This window comes from Caretta caretta, chromosome 8 (assembly GCF_965140235.1).
Source record: "Caretta caretta isolate rCarCar2 chromosome 8, rCarCar1.hap1, whole genome shotgun sequence".
Lineage (NCBI taxonomy): Eukaryota > Metazoa > Chordata > Testudines > Cheloniidae > Caretta > Caretta caretta.
Window position 1 is genome coordinate 20,366,236 of NC_134213.1, and position 19,697 is coordinate 20,385,932.

Sequence of the window (19,697 nt, forward strand, 5' to 3'; positions counted from 1 at the left end):
CACCCCATGGGTGGGCGGAGAAGAGGGTCCTCACTCCCTTTGCCCCAGTAGTGAACCTGTGCAACACAAGGCATGATTTTGCCCACAGTTCAGAGAGTCCCAACCCCAAGTAGCATACACTCTACAGCAAATGGAACAAATACTGTTAATAGCGATATAAGGGAAGTTAAAAGGACCAACAAGCTGGGTCAGTCTGCATTAACAGACCAAAGCCATTTGGATTTCTCTCTCATCTCTTTTGCACAAATTTAAAAAACTTGCAGTGACTAAATTCTGCCATCAGTTACCCGCATACCTTTTTTCAGTGGGAGCAGATCTGGATTTTTCATTTGTTTGTGAAAGGAGGGCTGAATGAGTCTGAATCTCAGGGTACCCCTCCCTTTCTCCCACCGCTGATCCTATCGCCTCCACAAATACAAACATTCTGGGAGACCAGTCTCTCTAAGCAGCCTTCCTGCGCCAGGGAGGCCAATGGGTTTCTAGAAAGGCTGACAACGCCTGTGTTTTGTTTTCCTGCAGCTGGAATGTCTCCAAAGACGTCTCAGGTGCTGGTGAGACCTTCCAGAACATCCATTAAGAGTTTTCTTTTCCTTCCTGCATTATTTACCATACAGTCTTGCAAGTTATTTCTCCAAATCATCCTTTCCCCTTACTGCTGTTTATATTATAACACCTTAGAAATATGTTTCTTTACAAGTGGTTGCCAGCAGGGTTTTTTGTCTGTCTGCTCCATTACACATGTACACAGACTGGTTTATTATTGTAGGGTTGCTCAGGAGCGCTTGGTCACAGATACCAGTTCCTACCAGTAGGCTTGCTGCTTGGCTTCACACATGGATTTGCTGTAGAAAAGTTGTTTGTAGCAAGTAAGTGCTAGGCTGTGCATACTGCATTGTTACTGTAGGGATGCTTCTGATTATCATATTGGCTTGTTGTTAAAGAGTTGCTTCTTGATGGGCTATGCACATTGATTTGTTATTGCAAGGTTTCATCTGATTCCTTATGAGGACTGGGCTGCTGGAGATGATTATTCTTAATCTTATTGTAAACAGAGCATTACAATATTTCTTCCGACAACCTGACTATTAAAAAAATCGCATGATCTTTGTAAGAAGGTTTAAAAAAGAAAACCAAAACACCACAAGACAAATTTTGGGCTGGGCAAGCTTAAAAATGTCCCTTTAAAGATAAACCAGATATCCTCCTCGCCTCAGAACTTCCACTAGAATGAAAAGACTTTTTGCACCAGGAAGGCTTCCCTTAATTCACAGCATTAACTTAAAGCTTCCCAACAATCCAGCACTGAAATTAGCTTCTTGTTTCAAATCTAATTGTCCTGCTCCTGCCCTGAGAGCACCTGATTGGAATGTGATTGCAATTCTGTGCCATGCATTCAAAACCAGTGCACTTGCCTGCTTGCTTCAGCAGTTTTTGGTAAAGTTCAATGGAGTTCCCTGGCTTTGAAACATAATTGCCTGACTGCAGTAGTGACTCCAGTCTCCAAAGAAAAAAAAAAAAGGAGGGGGGGGAGAGGGAGATGGGGGGTAGACAGCTGAGATTAGCACATTTCAGACACTGGATGCAATCTTTTGGGGGGGGAGGGGGGCTGTTTTTCAGCACTGCTAGTGAACCGGAAGGTTAAAACAAGAAAACAAACTAGAAAAGAAAGATCACATAAGAAAATATGCACACCCAGACAAGGACATATAAAGGAGTCAAGAGCTTGGGGAACCGTTTAATCAGAGCCCTAATGGTTCCATAAGTTATTATGTTTGAACTTCAAAACAAGAAATATTCATTTACAATTAGATGTTTGCAAATTAGGGTCAAGCAGGTTCATATTTTTAATTGCTCTCATTTCCACCTCTGTGTTGTTTCTCATTGCTTTAAATCCCTTATTGCTTTCTCTGCGGGCCAAATTCATCCCTGAGGTAACTCGACCAAAGTGAGTGAATTTGATCCTATAAGCATTCTCTGGACGGATGCCTCTTATAAACTGCTGAAAAAAATAGATTTCTGCCTGACCTGTCACATGTCTTTGTAGGTCTGACTGTCTGTGTGTTCAATCTTCCAGCCACAGTAACCCAATTTCCTGAAAATCAAACTGTATGCTACTCCCTGTTTCAGACATTACTGCTGTCAACAGCAGCTACTGCAGATAGTAGGGAACCAGCCCTCCTAATTGCAGAGGGATTAGTGTCCACAGTTTCAGATGGCAGCAGGATGTATGATGGTGGAGTGATTTAACCTGCAGCTGGATTTTCACAAACTAGTTTGACTCTGCATGACTGAACAACCAGGATGAAAACTACTTGGTTCACAAATTCAATAAAACATCACTGGAAGTCAAAGCAGAAGCTTGTATCTGTTTATTCACACAGTTTATTGAAATCATTTGTAGATTTGTGAACACAGTACAAACCTGATTATTCAAACATCAGTTACCAGAAATAGGGTCGTGTCCTCTACAATCTGTCCGTGTCATTGAAAGTTCCTATGATTGTCCAAAACCTTGATCATTCAAACTTACTCTGTGTCCTCTGGCATTTTGATATCTGAATCTCTATTATCTATGTACAGTGTGTGTGCAGCACAGCATTACAGGGAGAAACTGTTTCCCATCCCCCAGGCCAGAGCCCTGGTGCTAATGTAGTTAAATTGATTGGATAGTGGTATATGCTTGCGCTCTTCATAAAAAGGCATACAAAACAGTTGTACATTAAATACAGGAGGGAATTAAATAAGTAAGTATCTGGCTACATGTTGCATGCTGGGAATGTGACGTGCACATCACCGGCCATTACTGTGAGTGAATATGAGAAGTGGAGACTAATGGTACAATACATACATAATATGTGTGTATACACTGTAAATATACATACATATGTGAGGATATACTGTCCCCTTAATGTGCACACACAACCCCCACCTTAGCATCAGTGGGTTTTATGCACAGGTATCAAGAGAAAAATAAACCCCACTTAGTATAGACATACCAGATATAAATATACATATCATTTTGCTATATTATATTGGCTTTGACTTTTTCTCTCTACCTGGGGAAAACCAAAGTCAGGAGAGTTGAATTTTTATGGTCGATGCTCTGGTTTTTTTATCGTACTCCAAGTCCTTTCAAATAACTGCTTGGTGCCTTTGAGATTGTAATAATTCTCAGAGAGTTTGCGAGTAAGCATAATATATGAGTCATACTATGAGGGCTTGTGGCAGAAGAGATTATATTTGCACAGTATATAATGCTAATATATGTGCATGTCTGTGTAGTAATATTTTACATTTATATAGCACCTTTCATCTGAAAAACCCCAGAGCCCTTCACAACACCTCGGAAATGCAGCCATTTCTAGGTGGAGAACACAGAAATGCACCCAATAGTGAAGGGAGTAGCTGAAATTTTGGCCAAGGACACCAGTGAACAAATTCTACTCTTCCAAAAAAGCGTCAGAGAACATGATTTTTAAGAGGTCATTCACAAGACACACACACACACACACACACACTTACTTGTCTAAAAAGATAAAGAGTTACAGTGACCTTACCAGGATTTTGGCCTTGCAGTCTTGGTGGTGAAATCGTGTTACTGAAGCCATCACTCCAGACCTATCAGGAACAAATGAAATGGGCATTGCACAGAGGATCTAAGAAGAACTGAGGAAAAGGAATTCTTTACCCCAGCCTAGTATCTTGGTGTGGAGTGATCCATAGGCACTCCACTGCTGCCTCTTCAATCCCTGTGCGCACCCATTACTTGGGTGATTTAGATCTGTGGATCTATGTAGTGGTAAATCTATTACTCATCTACCCCTAACATGCTACCAAACGCTTCCATATAGAGTCCTAATCTGTTCTTCACTCCCTCCTTCCCGCCCTCAACTGCACGCACACATACACGATGTTCAGAGGGACCAGTTCAGTTCTGCTGCATTTATGGCCTGCAAAGGCATCTCTCCTCCGAGTTGTTGATTGTCAGGAGACTTAGCCCTGCATCATGTCATGTTCAGAACAAGATCATCACAAGCCATAAGGACTCGTACTCTGGGAGCAAGGGATTGGGTGTATTACATGAAAGCTTAAATTCTGCAGTAACTGATGGGGCCGGTATAGCCAGTACCACCCACAAGCAGCTCAATCTCAGCCCTGGCCCAGACAGAGCCGAGTGGCATCTAGCACCACTTTCGAAAACTGTCTCAGCAGGTTATGAACTAGATTTCAGGTAGGTACCAAGTCTGATATGACTGGGAGGTTTCCTCAATCCAAGCCAACCAGAGTGATTGTTTGATGCAGAGCCTCATGCACCACACCAGGAATCCAGAGGCGGCCTTGCCAGACCATTTTGCAAACTAGGTAGGGGGTTTGCTGTCTGTTCCATTAGCTCTTAATGAAACAGAAGAGCTATCCATTGACATCCCATTTTAGAGGGCAATGAGATAAACTCCATTAAAATGGCATCTAGGTTGCCAGGGGACAAGTTAGAAAGACATTACATAGACTGGCAGTAAAGGAAACAGAGTCCCTAAAAATAAATCACACTAAAGCATATGCAGTCACTGCTAGGACACCTGAAGTTTGCACATATGGTCGCTCCACTGGGAAAGGCCTTTCTGCTGCAGGCGTGCAAATCAAAGAGCTTGCATCTCATTACCAAGGCTGGCAAGGCATCAGTCAGGGCTGGAATGAAATGGCTGAGATTCCCATGACACTGTAATGGGGTGACAGTTTGGCAGCTTCAGCAGCTATGCAAGTCTGATTGACCTGTATCTTTCACAGATGCAGCAGTGCTAATAGGCATGGGTGTTTACTTTCCAGGATGAGGGTGTCTTGGCCTGTGGCATGAAGCCAAAGGTCCCAGGATCAACTCTCTAGATAGTAGAGGGTTTCTTTGGAATTCTTCCTGATAAAACCACAATACTTTTTGGTTCCAGCAATGGCCATCTGTGGAGGAGGTGAGGAGGGCTCCAGAAGGAGGCACTTTCTCCAGATCATGCAACAAGGCCTAATTGTTACACAGTCCACATGACCTACATTATAGCCCCTCAGAGATTTTTTTGTTCCCAGATGGTTGCTGTTGATCCTACCCTTTAGAAGCAATAAAAGAGGGTGTCTGGTTTGTATGATACTAGCCTAATGTTTCTTCCTCTCTCCTCCCTCACCACCATTCATCCCAAGGGGTCCCAGTTCAGGTTCAATAACATATGAACACGTGCAAAATCCCATCCTTCTTGAGGAAACCTGGTAGTATAATAAGCCTGATCTGGTTAAGAGAATCTCTTCTCAATATTTAAATAGTGTGAGGTCAACAATGTTTCCTTAGTGTGGGCCAGATCCTGTCCCAGGCATGCCAATGTAAAACTGGAATAACTTCACTGAAATCAATGGAGTTGTGATACTATCTACCTACTTACCAACCTACATGGTGCCCATCACCTTGAAATTAGAAGAGTTTCCAAGTATTTAAAAATAACTATGCTCTTGATTTACAGCAATAAACTACAACTGAGATCTGAACGTGGCCCAATGTTTTTAGTTTATTCCATAGGAAATGGAAGAAGATTGGCACATCTATGGCTTTGAGGAGAGAGACATGCTCTGAGCCTTCCTAATAGGGATTGTGGGGAGTTTTGAAGGAATGCTAGTCAAAATGTAATCAAATGAATGCTTCTCAGGACTCATTAACATATAGCTTTTGCCACACAAATACACAAAACATAGAGAAATTGTGCATTTATAACTTACTTGGCTGGATAGATACTCCCTTTCAGATATACTTAGCTTCTGATTGAACTCTTGGGGGATCTCAATCATTCTCTCTTCCCGAACCATCTCTGTTATGCTGTGTATGGTTTTGTTTTCAAGTCCCTCTACTTCAGTGCCTTTCACATACTGTCCCTACTCCAAAGTCCCTCCTCATGCACACTCCACCTCTGGATTTCAGTCAGCTTTGCTAGCTCTAATACTAAACATACAACAATTATTGTATTATCATTATTACAATCTATTTGGCTAGCTCCAGACCAATACAATCAAAAACCAACCCCAGTCCCCCACTGCATTGGGGCAACACTGAACTATTGCAGACTTTCGTCCCCCTCTCCCTTCCTAATGTACAGTACTTTAGATCCAGCTGATCATGAGCCAAAAGACTTCTTCCTGTAGGTGTACTCTATGCTAATAGTATGTCTGGAACCTCCCCCCCCCCCCCCCCCACTGTAGCATTGCTAACCATTCTCTTGCCTAACTTAAAACACAGCATTAAGCAATGCTCCACTATATCTGCTTACTGTCCATTTTTCTCTAACCTTTGATAAAACTGACTCTATTCTGTTCATGCCTTAGTCTCAAGCTTGCTTTCAGACCCAGTTTCCAGCTCAGTCGATGATGGCAAGACATAGTCAAAACCAACAGGTAGGCAAGACTAGAAATCCACACTTTCAGAAGACCTTGCTCAAGTATTTGTTTAGTGCTGAATTCGATGAACTCTACAAGGAGCAATATGACTATTACAGAAAGTAGCATGTGTTCATCCAAAGAGGAAGATGTCAGAAAAAAAAAAGTCCTTAATAGGAGTCCTGCTATTAACCAGCTATTGTAGAACATTTCACAAGTACAGCTCGACAATACAACATAATGCATGGCCATGCAGCTCTACAATACAACATAATGCATGGCCATGCAGCTCCCCAGCTCTACAATACAACATAATGCATGGCCATGCCGCTCCCCAGCTCTACAATACAACATAATGCAGCCTTCTGGCCCACCCCAAAAAGTGCTCAGTACCCTCAACTCCCACTGACTTTAATGGGAGTCAAGAGCACACTGTGCCTTGCAGGCCTGGACCCTTCATTTCTAGAGCATCTTTCAAACACGTGGTGTCCTGAGATCTTTACAGGTCAAGCCCATAAAAGGTGTCGAAATGAGAGAACACAGTGATGCAAAGTCAGGATACGGAATAAATGAAAGCTTCCAACTCTAGGGCTAATAAAGGAAAGAGAGAAATTAAGAAGCAGAGGCAAGGGAAAAAGGAGATGCTTTAAAATGAGATTTCAAAAGACCTGGAGAGTTGATGAGGCGGAGAGATACAGGAATGGAATGTTTTGTAAAATGGATTAAGTTAGAGGAGCATAAAACATTAGAAGCAAAGACTGAGGGCAGAGGGAGGGCACTCAAGGACACTGCAGCAGAACTTTCAGGCAATATAAGCCTGCATTGAACTTTCTTATTCCTGGCAGCCTTTTTTTGGACGCTATTCTGGGGGTTGCCACTTCTTGGGAGCTCGCCTGCTGGGACAAGGTCACGAGTGGCAACTCTGCAATGCTTGTGTGGCAGTGTGATATGACGCAGCTTCCTTAAATGGCACTGATGCAGTTGGACACGATATTGTTTGGCGGATACTGGGACCATTCACATCCCACAAACTGGGCTACCAAGTGGCAACTCAGATTGTGTGAAATTCAGCAGCTTTCCTTTGCAAGGGATCAGGCCAACAGTTTAGCTGGTTCCAATCCAGACACTGCTCAGTGATCTGCCCCACTCTCAAAACTCCCCTGAACTGGGCTTTGAGTCTAGGGTGTGAACAAACCTCAAATCAAATCTCGGTCAACACTGACAATTGTTGCATGGTTTGACCCAAACCCATACAATGATTATGGGTTCACTGGAAGGCTAAAGAATATTATGGAACTTTCCCACAATACAATGTGTCTCGTCAATGTGCATTGTGTGTGTGTGTGCAGTGTGCCTGTGCAGTGTATATGAGCAGTGTGTGCATGCAGCATGTGTACATGCAGTATGTATATGTGGAGTGTGCAAAGCAGTGTATAAAAGCAGCATGTGTTTTCTTCCCAGGGATTGGGATGGAGGTGAATCAAGAGGAGGGTGGAAGAGAAAGGAGACAGAGAAGGTGCAGAAGGGTTATGCCTGAGGCAGACCTGTGCCCACAGGGACCACTGAATCAGAGGTGCAATGCAGGACAATCCTCAGGGTTGCCCTAGTCTTGTGCTGCATCAGCTCCTGCAGCCCCTGAACAGGGGAAATGCAAGCTACCTGCCCTCCATTGGCCCCAGTGAGAGCAAGGCAGGCATCAAACCCTGCCATTTCTATTTGGTAGTGTTTTTATACACATATTGCACAGATATAAATGACAACATAAAGTGCCAGGCAGAATAGAATCAGACATGAACTGAATATATTACATTTCCTATAGCAGTAAAGGGAGAACACTTGTTTAATAACCATGTGGTGGCATTTTAAAGTCTCTACCTTTCGCCTAGTGTTCAGAGATGCCCTGTGAACTCCTGAGAGAGGTGGGCTGGGGGAAATCCAGACTCAGCAGGTTTTTTTGCTGAACCCTTAAACTGCAGGTGACGGATGAGTGTTCCACGCTGGAGTTTGTGTTGCTTTGACTCAGCGGTGCTGCACACACTGTTTTTGTCTCTCCAGAAAAGATATAAAAGCTAAGTAAGGCCCTTAGTAAGTAGATTGTAAAGCTACTTAGGCACCTAACTACCATTGAAATAAATGGAAGTTAGGTGCCTAAACACCTTTAAGAATCTGGGCCTTAAAGCTATTTTTTGGAAAAGGGTAAGCAGTTCCTCTGAAGCAATCTGTTGTGGTCTGTGGGCTGGAGAAAACGAAGGTAGATTGCTGTACAGGTTTCTGGTTGCAACCTTGCTACATGATACCTAGGCCAGACTACACACAGACTCCAGGATACAAAAAATACCAGGTAGGCTTATACCAAAGATGTCATCGTGTCTGAGGGATGGGATAGAGAGGGCTTCTTCCTCCAACAAGAACAGCCATAAAGACAATGGTACAGATTCCGCCCTCCCCTCCTTCCACTCTGGTCCAGCAAAAGAGCTGGAAAGTCAACCTATCCAGCTACCCAGGAGATCCCCCTACATAGACAACATTCACAGGTGCCAAAGAGCTGGCCTAGCATACGTCACAACCACGTAGGGGTGTGACCAAAAAAAGAGGGCATGACCAAAGTACTTGTGCACCCTGGTTATTCCCAAGTGCTAGAAAGGCCATGGTGTAAATTAAACCTTGGTTAACCAGGTGTAAATTAAATTGGCCTTTGGGTTGTTTTCACTTAGGCTGGGGACAAGAGCTGCCATAAGAACGGGCATACTGGGTCAGACCAATGGTCTATTTAGCCCAGTATCCTGTCTTCCAACATTTGCCGTTGGTTCCTAACATTCTGTTCGCTTTTTTGACTGCTGCTGAGCAGACATTTGCAGAGAATTATCCACAGTGACTTGAACATTTCTTTCTTGAGTAGTAACACCTAATTTAGACCCCACCATTTTGTATGTATAGTTGGGATTATATTTTCCAATGTGTATTACTTTGCATTTAGCAATGCTGAATTTCATCTGCCATTTTGTTGCCCAGCCACCCAGTTTTAGAGATCTCTCTGTAACTCTTCACAGTCAGCTTTGGACTTAACTATCTTGAGTAATTCGATATCATCTGCAAACTTTGCCACCTCACTGTTCACCTCCTTTTCCAGATCATTTATGAATATGTTGAACAGCACTGGTCCCATGAGAGACCCCGCTAATTACCCCTCTCCACTGTGAAAACTGTCCATTTCTTCTGACCCTTTGTTTCCTATCATTTAGCAGTTACTGGTCCATGAGAGGAACTTCCTGCTCATCCCATGACTGACTACTTTGCTTAGAAGCCTTTGGTGAGGGGGCTTGTCAAAGGCTTTCTAAAAGTCTAGGTATACTATATCCACTGGATCACCATTGTCCATGTTTGTTGACCCCCTCAATACCTAATAGATTGGTAAAGCATGATTTCCCTTTACAAAACCATGTTGACTCTTCCCCAGTAATATCATGTTCATCTGTGTGACTGATAATTCTGTACTTTACGATAGTTTCAACCAATTTGCCTGGTACTAAAGTTAGAAACACTGGCCTGTAATTGCCAGTATTGCCTCTGGAGCCTTTTTTAAAAATCAGTGTTACATTAGCTATCCACCAGTCATCTCATACAGAAGCTAATTTAAGCAATAGGTTACATAGCACAGTTAGTAGTTCTGCAATTTCATATTTGAGTTCCTTCAGAACTCTTGGGTGAATACCATCTGATCCCAGTGACTTATTACTGTTTAGTTTATCAATTTGTTCCAAAACCTCATTCGTGGACACCTCAGTCTGGGACAGTTCCTCAAATCTGCCATCTGAAAAGTATGGCTCTGTGTGGGAATCTCCCTCACATCCACTGAGGTGAAGACTATTGCAAAGAATTCATTTAGCTTCTCCATAATGGCCTTAGCTTCCTTAAGTGGTTCTATAGCACCTTGATTGCCCAGTGGCCCTACTGACTGTTTGGCAGGCTTCCTGCATCTGATGTACTTAAAAAAATTGCTGTCGGTTTTTGTCTTTTGCTAGTTGCCACTCCCCATGTGGGTTCCATGACTAGCCGCCCCAAGAAGCAGGCATTAATGGTGTCTAGAAATTTTACCTCTGCATCCCATCGGAGGTGAAATGTTCCCAGTCAATATAGGAATAGTTGAAATCCCTCATTATTATTGGGTTTTCTGTTTTTGTAGCCTCTCTAATTTCCCTGGGCACTTCACAGTCACCATCACCATCCTGGTCACTAGTATATTCCTACTGCTATACTCTTATTATTCAAGCATGGAATTTCTATCCATAGAGAATAACCTATCTACAGTACTGTTTGATTCATTTAAGATTTTTACTATATGACTCTATGCTTTCTTTCACACATAGTGCCTCTTCCCCACCAGCACAACGTACTCTGCCAGCCTTTTTCATTTGACTGTGTCTCTTCAGTTCCTACCTGTGCTTTATGAACTTCTAGCCTCTCCTCTTTATTAAAATATAGAGTATCCCCTTTAATAAATCCTCCCTAAAAGATGTGTCTATCCGAACCATGTGCGCCGCTGCATCTGTCGGCCTTTCCCCAACCCTTAATTTAAAAATTCCTCTATGACCTTTTTAATTGTAAATGCCAGCAATCTGGTTCCATTTTGGTTCTAGTCTGGAGCCAGCCTGAGAATCCAAGATCTATCAGTCTGGTGTTCAAATGCCTTTGTTCTCCCTTGCAATCCATGTCTCACTGAACACAATTCAGATTCAGCTCAGGATCTGGGCAAGTACGCTTCCTCCTAAGCATACAGCATGCAGTTCTCCATCAAACGTCACCCTCTTGCATGGCTGAACCTATTTTGCTGAAATGATAAATCCATCTTTGGGAAAAGACCACGCAAGAACATTTCAGCCTAAAAAGAAGATTTTCAGAAAGCCGTGATCAGGTAAAAGCAGAGGTAATAATGGAAACCTTTACTGAACCCTAATTATAGCATCTGTTAGCCATGAACATGGCAATTATTACACAGCAAATACTTACTTTACTTTAATAGTATATCTAATGTCTGAGGTTTCTGCACCACAAAGACAAATACAGAATAAAGAAACATTTTCACTACACAAGAAAGTAGAAAAATGTTGAGTCTTACAGCTATATCATATCCATGCATTTGATTCCCTGCTTCTAGGTGTTAGTCAGCTCTTCAACAACTTACCACATGCCCAGTCCTGTATTCCCTGTGCACCTAATTCTTCTCTTAACTTCAGTGCACAAAGAATGTACTATTGGGCCTCAGAACTCACAAAGCTCAAGCCAGCTTCCTTGAGCAATAGCTCATTACTAACTCCTTGGAAGCCAGAAACTGAAATCTGCTTCCTTACTGAAACAGATAGGCTTGCTCATGAGCACTAAGCTCGACACACTGTTTTATGATTGTGGGGCTGCTCGTGAACATTAAGATGTGCGCTTATTAGCACAGTAGTGTCCAGGAAATGTGGAAATTGTTGAAGTTGTGGTGGAATTCTTCAAGGGCTTCTTTTCCATGGGTCCAGATGATAAAGATGTCATCAATGTAGCACAAGTAGAGTAGGGGTGTTAGGGGACGAGAGCTAAGGAAGCGTTGTTCTAAGTCAGCAATTCCACCATGACTTCAACAATTTCCATCCCACCATCAACCTCAGCCTAGACCAATCCACACAAGCAATCCATTTCGTGAACACTACTGTGCTAATAAGCGACGGTCACATAAACACCACCCTATACTGGAAACCTACTAACCGCTATACTTATCTACATGCCTCCAGCTTCCATCCAGGACACACCACATGATCCATTGTCTACAGCCAAGCTCTAAGATACAACCGCATTTGCTCCAATCCCTCAGACAGGGACAAACACCTACAAGATCTCTATCAAGCATTCTTAAAACTACAATACCCACCTACTGAAGTGAAAAAACAGACTGACAGAGCCAGAAGAGTACCCAGAAGTCACCTACTACAGGACAGGCCCAACAAAGAAAATAACAGAACGCCATTAGCTGTCACCTTCAGCCCCCAACTAAAACCTCTCCAGCGCATCATCAAAAATTTACAACCTATCCTGAAAAATGATCCCTCACTCTCACAGATCTTGGGAGACAGGCCAGTCCTCGCTTACAGACAGCTCCCCAACCTGAAGCAAATACTCTCCAGCAACCACACACCATACAACAAAAACACTAACTCAGGAACCTATCCTTGCAACAAAGCCCGATGCCAACTGTGTCCACATATCTATTCAGGGGACACCATCATAGGACCTAATCACATGAGCCACACCATCAGGGGCTCGTTTACTTGCACATCTACCAATGTGATATATGCCATCATGTGCCAGCTATGCCCCTCTGCCATGTACATTGGCCAAACCGGACAGTCTCTATGCAAAAGAATAAATGGATACAAATCTGACATCAGGAATCATAACATTCAAAAACCAGTAGGAGAACACTTCAACCTCCCTGGCCACTCAGTAAAAGATTTAAGGGTGGCAATTTTGCAACAGAAAAGCTTCAAAAACAGATTCCAATGAGAAACTGCTGAGCTTGAATTAATATGCAAACTAGATACCATTAACTGGGGTATGAATAGAGACCGGGAATGGCTGGGTCATTACACATACTGACAGGTTTCAGAGTAGCAGCCCTGTTAGTCTGTATTCGCAAAAAGAAAAGGAGTACTTGTGGCACCTCAGAGACTAACCAATTTATTTGAGCATAAGCTTTCGTGAGCTACAGCTCACTTCATTGGATGTGTTCAGTGGAAAAATGCATCCGATGAAGTGAGCTGTAGCTCACGAAAGCTTATGCTCAAATAAATTGGTTAGTCTCTAAGGTGCCACAAGTACTCCTTTTCTTTTTACACATATTGAATCTATTTCCCTAAATTAAGTATCCTCAGGCCTTCTTGTCAATTGTCTAAATGGACCATCTTGATTATCACTACAAAAGTTTTTTTCTCCTGCTGATGTTAGCCCGCCTTAATTAATTAGCCTCTCACAGTTTGTATAACAACTTCCAACTTATCTGTATGTGTGTATATTATATATATATATAATCTTCTTACTATATGTTCCATTCTATGCATCGGATGATGTGGGCTGTAACCCAAGAAAGCTTATGCTCTAATAAATTTGTTAGTCTCTAAGGTGCCACAAGTACTCCTAATCTTGGTACAGTCTCTTTAATTCATCCTAAACCTTGTGACATAGACTATTTAATTTAAAAAAAAATCTAGGAGCTGGTGGCCAGAAACCTAATGAGATGAATATTCACATCAGGGTGTTGTTTTTTACATGACACAGCTACCATTATAGTGCCAGGTTCCAAAGTGCAAAGGCAAACAGAAAACCTTTGAGAAACCCAAATTCCTAAGAAGGCCACTTGCTAATGGCCACCTTACAGATCTCTAAAAGGTGCCAAGAGCTAGTATGCAGCTGCCTTTTCTATTCTCCAGCTTTTTCTACAGTAGGGAATTCTGGGGAAATTTCCCCATGGTTACTAACAGGCTTGCAGTGTCAGCAACCTTGGGAAGATGTGGGTATGAATGTGCCTGTATGTGAATGTGGATGCACTTTGAATGGATGTTAGTGAGCATTTGTATGGAGTAGCTTGTGCCAGCATGCAAGAGCATATGTGTGCATTTGTGTGCTAGTGAATATTTCTGTATGAGGTGAGTGCATGTGGATGCATGTACATTTATGCAAGACCACTTGCATTGGAATGTGTCAGAGGATGTGAGTATGCGTGACCCTGTGTGACTCCATGCATGTGAGGACAAGTGTTTGGGTGCACAAGAAATTATGTGGGTGTGATGGTGCCTATGGCAGTTCAGACCACAGACCCGTCACTGGGCTGGAGCAAGCAAGGAGAAGGTAGCCGCTACCAAAGTAATACTGTGAAGGCTTCCTTCAAACAAAATTTATCTTCCAGGGCTACTGGAGTTTAGTCTGGTGTGAACAACTCACTCCTCTGAGTCCCATCACATCCAATACAGCTGATATTTATACTGAAAAGGTCCTTTTATGACTCTGCCCTCTCAAATAATTGATAAGCTCTTGCTGCCTTCTGACCTTGACGGTCCTTATCCCAGCTGTGCCTTGTGTTTGGTCCCTCCCCTGCCCATCTGACAACTCAATGCACTAAAAACAGGTGGTTGTGGGGAACCCTAGGAGCAGGGGCTTGATTTCTGCAGCAAGGACGCAGATCCGCTGGCAACTATGGGAAGGGGAATGTTGCTGAACAAATATCACACATGCATGTTATTATTTACCGCTTTATGTATTTCACTGTCTTCCCTTGCTATTTCTTCTCCTCCCCTTTCTCTCTCTCCTTCATCACTGCCTTCCCTTTTCTTAAAGCCTAATCCAGCACCCCCTGAAGTTACTAGGGATCTTCCATCGAGTGTGTGAGTGAGGAGTCATTAAAGCAAGGAGCTGAATGAAGGGTATATGTCACCACCTGGGATGGTCCTGGAGCAGCTGTTAACTCTGTCCTCTTCCTCCAAGTTCATCTCTCAAGTCAGAGGCGTAAATGTGATTTATTTTAAGGATTAAGTGTTGCATTATAGTCTATGTAAAGCATCCAGAGTTTGGCAGACATGTCCTATACCGGAAATACATACATCAGTATATGATTCATTCCTGAGGTTTGATGGTTTACTTCACACCCCTTTAGTTTCTTTTGGGATTTTCTAGAACCCAAATGCCTCCTACTTAGGGATGATTAGGTGCTGGTGGAGAGTTATGCACTCCGTGTCTCAAGATACAGTGGACCTGATTTTGATCTGATTTACACCAGTGTAAGTGCCCCTGATTTACACTGCTTCTAAGTGAGATCAGAATCAGATCCAATATCTCATCGGAGATTTGGTTGTTTGGGGCAATTCAGCCCCTGCATGTCCAAACAAATGAAACATGGTTTAGCAGCACCTGGATACCTCAGTGATGGGTGCATAACAAATATAAACTGTTCCATTAATAACACTGGGCTCCATCACACCACCCTGCAGCAGCGTAAATTCTTCCCACAGAGGCAGGGTTCTCCTCCATCCCACACAAAATAACAAAGGGTTTATCCCCCAAACTATGCAAATCTCCCCAGATCTGCACAGATTTACGTGGTGTTGCCGGAGGCCCTTCGAGGTTCACAGAGATCCTGTACCTCCGCATTGGCTCCTCACCCCCGGCCGCTCTGCCCTGGCTTCCTGGACTCATCAGCCAAAAGTTGCCTGGCTCCAACCCCTTTCAAAGGAAGGTCCCAACGAAGAGGTGTTCCAAAAGACAGTATGGACTTTCTTTAGCATTTTCCATGTGGCTGCTGGGGACCACACTGTAAATCCCCTATGTGCCCCCCACCTGTCCCTACCACCCCAGATCTGAGTGCTCATCTTAAGTCTCTCAGTTACAGCTGGCATTTGCTCACAGGTTTGTATTTGGGGGGAAGCTGCGTGCACAGCTCAGAGCAGGCCCTGTGCTAACTATTGCAGGAAGCTGCAGAAGAACCAGAGAAATTGGACTGCAAAATTGTTGGGATTATTTTTTCCTCTTACATTAACTAATGAACTTTCTTCCTCATTAACATCTCTTCAGGTGTATCAGCTTCCCAGCTCCAATGGCAGAGTCTGTGCAACAGCCCTGCACTGCCATCAGATGAGTTCGAATGCAGCCTGGCAGACCAACAGGGTGGAAGATTGGATTACCCGTGTGTCAACAATAGGGCATCGCTCTCCTGACCTCCCTTAAAACGGAATTGGGATTGGGAGGGGTAGGAGAGGAATAAGGAAACTAGCATAAAAAGCATCTTCCTAAGAGCTACAGGGTAAATCCACAATGTTACAGCAAAAGGCACTAGAGCAATTTTTATATAGCTGTTTAAAGTTAGGACATCCTCAAACTTGACCTACCCTCTCTTTCTGTTTTAGTTAAAAACAAAAGCAAAAAAGGGCGGAGGTAGGGAAAGAAAAAATAATTAGTTCTAGCAGTTGGTCCAGCATTCAAGAGCAACCCTACAATAACAAACCAGTGCATGCCTCCCATCACTCATAAGAACCAGTATATGTAGCCCAGCAATACCACAATAACAAACTTCCAATGGTGAACTTTGGGTCAGTCCTGATTTTATTCAAACTAATTTGCCTATCATCTGTTATATTAACTTCTAATTTTGAATGACTACTATTGCATCTATTTATTGGTGGTTGTGTACATGTCCACTACACTCCCCATCCACCAGACACTTGATACTGTATCTGTTAATCTTAACCCACCACATTCTTAAACCACCTAATCTTAACCCACCACATTCTTAAACCACCATGGTTATGTGGAGGAAGATATATTGCTCCACACAGATGAATACATAAAAGCTTTGAGAAAATAAAAATGCATTAAACTTTTATCTCCGGTGCTATGGCTACAATAAGCAATCAAAGAAACTGACACTCTCCCAGGGCTCTGGACTGTCTGAAGGAATTTTTTTTTACGGGGACTGGCTAAACAGATCTCAAACACCTGCAGCCCTGTTTTTGGTTACTTTGCATTGGTTAAACGACGAGCTGTGAGCACTGCATATAGCTTAGAAGAAGGCAGTTTTTCAGTCATATCAGGGTAGGGGGGAGGAAATATTTTTCACCCCAAGGATTTCATGATGAAATCCAATTTTTTTTAGATTGCAAACATAAAATCAATAGGAGCCATTTACAAATCTGACACTACTTTTAGAATCCTGTTGAGGAAAGTCTAATCCCATCTCTTTATACAAGAGTCTCTCTCCCTCTCTATTCCTTAACTTCTGGGGCCTGTCTCTCTCTGCATGATAGGAGTAACTCAGGTTGCAATGAATAGCAGTTAGTTGCATCTAATGGCAGGATGATCGATCCACTGTATAGTTTCTAAAGCTACACCAGAGGAATTAAAATTCTGTCTCACAAACGCTAAGTGATCCTTTTCATTTACTTTTCAATAACACAAATTTCATTTTTCATGCTATATCCATAAAATGGCTATTTTTCTCATCAAACTATGTGAAATGGGAAATTCCCCATGCTCCTGAAGAAACACATCTGATTATCATCCACAAGGAATTTTCAGTTTCATAATCTCAAAAAAGATATATTGGAATTGGAAAAGGTTCAGACAAGGGCCACAAAAATGGTTAGGGGTATGGAACGGCTACCGTAAAAGGAGAGATTAATAAGACTGGGACTTTTCAGCTTGGAAAAGAGACAACTAAGAGGGGATATGATAAAATCATGACTGGTGTGCAGAAAGTTATAAGGAAGTGTTATTTATTTCTTCTCATAACACAAGAAGTAGGGGGTCACCAAATGAAATGAATAGGCAGCAGGTTTAAAATAAACAAAGGAAGCATTTTTTTTTTCACACAACGCACAGTCAACCTGTGGAACTCCTTGCCAGAGAAGTTGTGAAGGCCAGGACTGTAACAGGGTTCAAAAAAGAACTAGATAAGTTCATGGAGGATAGGTCCATCAATGGCTATTAGCCAGGATGGGCAGGGATGGCGTCCCTAGCCTCTATTTGCTAGAAGCTGGAAATGGGCGACAGGGGATGGATCACTTGACGATTACCTATTCTGTTCATTCTCTCTGGGGCACCTGGCATTGGTCACTATCGGAAGACAGGATACTGGGCTAGATGGACCTTTGGTCTGACCCAGTATGGCTGTTCTTATGTTTCCCACTTTCATAATGTAATAGTAATAATCTATCTAGTATAGAAGATGTTATATTTTTCTGAATACTTTCAGTGTGATTGGTTTTAATGAAAAGGGAAACAATGAAACAAGAAAAAACAAAAGTGAAATTTCCATTTGAGAGCACATCATGTCTCCTTTGTAACATTCTGCATCAGCGCTGCCTCACAAATATAGTCTCCATAGACACTTAAAGATGCAGTCCATAGAACTCAAACTCGTTCCAGTTGCCAGCAACACACACCACAGAACAGTTACAGAATTCAACAAATTATAAAAATGTGTATATTATTCAAATATTTACCTAAGGTATATGTAAAGTGTTTATTACGGCAACACCCAGGCATTTGTATGCATTAGTATCAACAATAATATTTAAAATGATATAGGGGACCAGTCTTGCAAACACTGAAACATATGTGTAAATTGACTCACATGAGCAGGTCCACTGAAGTCTATGGTATAATTCACATAAGTAAAGTTACATGCATGCTTAAGTGTTTGCAGTATGAATTGAGGCCAATTCGGAAGGTGTCACGTACACATAGCATATGTTGCATGGATAATATGTTGCACAACATGAATGACAAATGAACAGCGAATATACATTTTCTCCCTGGGTTTACGATCTTTTTGAAAGGCTGGCAGGCTTAGTACACACTGTACATTCTTCAGAAGAGAATTATGGGCTGGGTGAACATACCTTGTACTTCTCAACTGTTGCGATAATTTGCCACCTGTGCAGCCAAGCTGTTCATTCTGTAAATCTACAGGAAGTAAAAACTTGAGCACTTCCCCTGGCTGCCAAAGAAAGCTGACTACAGCACTGACCACCACAAACCCTTCCCACATCCATCAAAACACACAATGCTGCGTTGACCAGTTAGATATATGAGTTTGGATGCATAGGATTAAACAGCGATCACACACTGGGAACTCTGATAGGCAAAACCAACACACACGCAAATTTGCTCAACTCCACAGGTTTCTGCTCTACACTGCAATTGCTACCAACCTGAAGAAGGACAGGGTTACAAAATAGCTGTCCCCCAGCAAATTTAAAAAATAGCTCTGTCTTGCTGTATAAAAGGGACAGAATAATGTTTTAACTGAGCTCCTGAATCATGCTAAAACCCTGAAAAGTGGGGCCCCAATTCTACTCTGAATAAACTAGGTTGCAGTTACAAAAATCATGTTCAGAAATGGGAATACAGACCTAGTATGTTTCACAAAACCTACATGTGGAGGCAAACCTGACCTGATAGTGTCTCTTTAAATAAAATATCTTCTATTGTGTTACCCTAATTCCTCCATAATCTGCCCACCAAACCCCTCCCCGAGACACAGCTTTGAAGAAGTGGAGATGGGAGACTTCCTGAAGCATCCGGAGCTCAAGTCTGAATTCATTTTCTTTAAATGTCGATGGATGCAGGAGCATCTGTGCCTGTGTGCTGGGAATGCTGTCTGCAATTCCAGAACTGTCCCAGGCAATCTCTGCTCCTCACCATTACCCCCCAAATTACTGACACAGTTTGTGATTTACTGTTAGTGTTGTCATTTGATTTTTCCAAATGCA

The 19,697-nt window shown here is 42.5% G+C and overlaps 1 long non-coding RNA gene across 1 annotated transcript in view; it reads right to left on the reverse strand.

Annotated features, from left to right (window-relative positions):
* LOC142072962 (uncharacterized) overlaps nucleotides 1-19,697 on the reverse strand; it is a 100,618-nt gene that overhangs the window by 69,732 nt on the left and 11,189 nt on the right. Inside the window, exon 2 of the long non-coding RNA XR_012669589.1 lies at nucleotides 3,558-3,618. This is a non-coding gene — a long non-coding RNA (uncharacterized LOC142072962). The remainder of the gene's footprint in view (nucleotides 1-3,557; nucleotides 3,619-19,697) is intronic.